Source organism: Miniopterus schreibersii (genome assembly GCF_964146895.1).
Source record: "Miniopterus schreibersii genome assembly, chromosome: X".
NCBI lineage: Eukaryota > Metazoa > Chordata > Mammalia > Chiroptera > Miniopteridae > Miniopterus > Miniopterus schreibersii.
The window spans coordinates 85190563-85194851 of record NC_138104.1 but is presented as its reverse complement, the minus strand read 5'-3'; the positions used below and the strand labels follow the sequence as shown (position 1 = coordinate 85194851).

General features: G+C 39.5%; 1 pseudogene across 1 annotated transcript; it reads right to left on the bottom strand.

Moving 5' to 3' along the window:
* Positions 1-1194: 1194 nt before the first annotated feature.
* On the bottom strand, positions 1195-4019 carry LOC308551406 (pre-mRNA-splicing regulator WTAP-like; annotated as a pseudogene). The gene is made up of 2 exons: positions 3566-4019; positions 1195-1958 (listed from the first exon to the last, which is right to left on the bottom strand). The product of its transcript is annotated as a pre-mRNA-splicing regulator WTAP-like (transcript).
* Positions 4020-4289: the final 270 nt, after the last annotated feature.

Sequence of the window (4289 nt, the reverse complement as noted above, 5' to 3'; positions counted from 1 at the left end):
AATTTAAAAACTCAATAAAAATGGGCACAGATCTGTACAGACACCTGACTCAAGAAGATATACAGAGAGCAAACAGGCAAAGGAATATATGTTCATCTTCACTAGTCATTCCAGAAGTACAAGATGAAATCACAACAGTGTAACATTATGTAACTTTAAGAATAGCTAAAATATTTATTTTAAAATGATAATACCAAATGTCAGTGAGTATGTGCAAGAACTATAACTCTAATATACTACTGGTGGAGGTGTAAAATGACAATCACTTTGGAAAATAGTTTGGCAGTTAAAAATGAACAGATAACTATCATATCTGTTCCACTCCCAGATATTTAGTCAAAAGGAATAAAATTAGATAGACATAAAATACTAATTCATGAAGTTTTATAGCAGCTTTATTTATAATAACCCCCAAACTGAAACAATTGCAGGGTCTGTCAATAGGTGAAGAAATAAACAAATTGTTGCATGTCTATACAATAAAATACTACTCAAAAATAAAATGAATGGTTTTTGCTGTTGTTTTTGTTTTCAGGAGTTACAACAGAAATCTTCATTTAGCTTTGGTCAGTACAGGGAAGATATACTGGAGTCACAGAGCAATACGCATTAACAGGATACAGCAGTCCATAAAAACTGAGTAACTATGCACACAAATCTCTTAAACATTCAGTCACCTAAAGAGAAAATGCACAGATGTATGGTGAAAAAAACTGTATCTAACACTGAAACTACCAGAGGACTCCATCAACAAGTCCAACTTTTAGTGATAAAACTAGTGCCCTGGGCAAACTTGGCAGGCATAGGCCCACACCTACTCTGACGAGTCTGAATGGTGCATGAACATAGTAACGGCATGAAGAAGGAAGCCCTACACAGCACAGGTTCCAGAGAGACACAGATTTACAGGCATCATTGTGTTATACTTGAAGGAAAGATTTCCATTTACAACCTCACATTAACCCCTATAAAAATAACCTGACCCTACACAAAATGTCCTTTTAGCAGCAAAGTAATTAACTGCTACAATTTCCAAAGTGACAGAGGTATTGAAGCAAAGGAAAAGAGAGGAAAAAAAAAAAAAACCCAAAAAACACCAAAAAAGGCAAATTGTGACAAAAGTAGGAGGTAATTTTCTGGGTAGTATCCCCTCCCAAGTTAAATGACACTGTATAAAAAATTGCTGGAAAAATATTACAAAACTGAACTCTGCACGTTTACACTTGAGCCCAAGCCATTCTGAATGTGGGGGGGAGGGAATCCTCAGTTTGGTTACCTTTCCCCCTCACTGTTTTCTCCTCTTGAGGGTCAGGATTGGAGCCTGTGTCATTTGAGTGGTGAGAGAGATCTCACTGCCCATGGGACAGTCTACACTTTCATACCCCATATGAAGTGTAGTCTACACAGTCATACACTTTCATGTAACTCCTACCTCCTTTGCCAGTTCTCTCCTCTGAGCTGCTGGAGGCCTTATTACCATTCTCTGGAGAAGAAGGAAAGCCATCTTCAGTTGTCTCCCCCCACCCTGTGACACCCAGACCCAGATGTCCTCTGCTGGGAAGAACTTTCATTGCTTGGTCCCTTGGCCAGCTGACTGCAGTCTTTACCTGGGGCCTCTGCCTGTCCTACAGGCTGGGAAGACCTAGTCCTGTTGGTACTTGGGGCTGGGGCTTGAGGCTGCTGCTGTTGGTACTGAGCCACCTGTTGGCATGTCTCCTTCAGTTGTTGCTGAAGAACCAGAATGACACTCACTCTGCATGCCCTCTACTTCTTCATCAAGTTGAATGATGGTCATTGGGTTCATCCAGACTGCTTTTAAGCTCCTCGCTATATTTCCTCTGTAAAGCCAACTCTGCTTCAAGTCATGCAATATGTCCCTGGGACAGCTGCCTTCCAAGCTCTTGATTCTCTGGGATAAGCATTCGACACTTCTCCATTAACTTTTTGCCTGTTTGGAACTGATTTGAATGATGAAGAGAGAACTTCAGTCACCCTTGTTCGTAATGCACTTAAACGTTGGGACAATCTGGAACATTTATCTTCACTCATCTTAAACTCCATTATCACCAAGAGAAAATTCAAATTGGTGACTTATAGAATGATCTGAAGAAAAAGAATTCATCTCCAGGACTGGATGGAAGCATGAAGAAAACTCCTCATTTATCTAAATGGTCAAGTGAATTTGCTATACATGATTCACAAAAGGTCTCACTTAGGCCAGTCCACAGTTCCAACACATTATTTCCCCAACCTTCTGGCAGGCACCCTGTGAAGTTGTCCCACATTAATTTCCACTTCAATATCCTGGGACAAGGCATCAAAAAGTAACAAGTGTCAAGTTTCCTTGTCTTTTATGATACCAGCTGGAAAACAGAGGCATAGCCTTTTCCTTTCCTTTGAAGAGCACAGCAACAATTTCCCCAAAATCAATCTGCTCTCCACAGCCCCCCAAAATCAAAACGTTAAAAGTACACCAAAATCGTCATAGTATTCCTTGAACTTAAAAAAACACACACAAACCCAACTATTTCAATGCACACTTAATTTAATATCAAGAGTGTGATACAAAAGGCCCAAAATACGATGAAGGAACACATTCCCCCATTAACACCAATGACAATGCTCTTTTAACATGTGCCTGTTGAATGAAATGGGGATTTAATAAATTTCACTACTAAAAAAATAATGCAGTGAGTCCCATTACAGCCAATATCCTTATACAATCTAGTTGTGAAATGAATGTTTATAATGCTTCAAACAGTTTAAACCAGTTTGATACCACACCTTCATGTTTGTACAGCCCTCAGTAAGACTATTAGCAACCATTCAAAGAACAAACCATTGATTAAAACCACATTGATTTAAGGCTCAGTTAGGTAATAGAGCCCCAAACTAAATGGTTAAATATATCAACTACTTGTACTGATATCTATTATTTGGTTCTTTTGTAACTATTAAGTTGTTTCTTAGCAAAAAAGAAAAAAAAATCCTTTAAATGCAAAATTCACCTCATTTGAGTTTTGACCAAGAAGTTCAACAACAATCATGAAGTCCACAGTCTTATTGGCAAAACTGATATAGTGTCTCTAAGTCACTATGCTCAAGGGTAAGAGCAATGCATATTCCATTTTTACATTTGACTGGAATTTTACATGTTCAATTCATGATTTTAAATCTCTAGGTTTTCATTCCTCCAGACTGTCTGAAGACACAGTGTGCCATAGACTTAAGACTTCTGTGTCTCCTTCAAATTTCTTCAAACAGAAACATTTCTCAAGTGTCTACATGTTCTAGAAGGGGAATTGTTCGGAGGTGGCCACATCTTCAGAATAGTCCGAGGCCATTAGGCCTCTGAAGCAAGGGGAGGGGGAAGAGAAGCTGAAACACAAGGGTCATCTGGTAAGGTTTACATTAACCAATACAAGCTGGATAGTATAAGAATGTGGCTTTTCTGGCTCAGAAAGTCTGAGTCTTGGAGTGGAAACGAGTACTTGGCTGTCCCACCACAGCTTTGTGGCAGTGGGACTGTCAGGGAAGTCTTGACTGGGGAGTATGATTTGTTCACCTATCAGGCATAAAATTCCAGGCATTCAGTTCATTTGGGGCTTGTTCCAGTTTGTCTTTAGTCTGTTCCAGTTCACCTTTCATTTTTAGGAAAAACAAATTGATGGCGGGGTCTACCATTGTTGATCTCAGTTGGGCAACTCTGGGCTGCTGGACTTGCTTGTGGTACTGGATTCGAGTTGTACACTCTTGCATCTCTTGCTCCTTGGTTGCTAGTCGCATTGCAAGGATGTTTCCCTTCCTGCAGATTCTTGCTGTTGTTGCTTTAGTTTTTCCTCCAGCTCCCTTAAGCAAGTTACATCATTAGAGTCCAGATCCCTGTACTTGCCCTCCAACGCTTGCATATATGCTTCATACTGTTTCCATCTTAAAATTAACTCATCTAGTGCCATAACTTTGAAGTTTGTCTCACTCAGTTGAGCCTTTTTGGGAAGAGGCTCCTCGTTGGTCATCCTGAATCTTCTCCAGACCAAGGTCGCTGCCCAGTCACATCGGCTGAGGCCGCACTGCCCCATCACCTCCCAGGCCGCCCAATTGCCAAAATGAATGCTTTTTGAAATAATTTTAGATTTATTATTAAAAATTGCAAAAATAGTTCCCATATATCTTATGCCCTATCTCTTCTAATGTGTTTTTTTTAACAGCTTTATGGAGGTATAATTGACATTTTATTATTTGCTTATTTATTTTTATTAAATTTATTGGGACGACATTGGTGAGTTTGG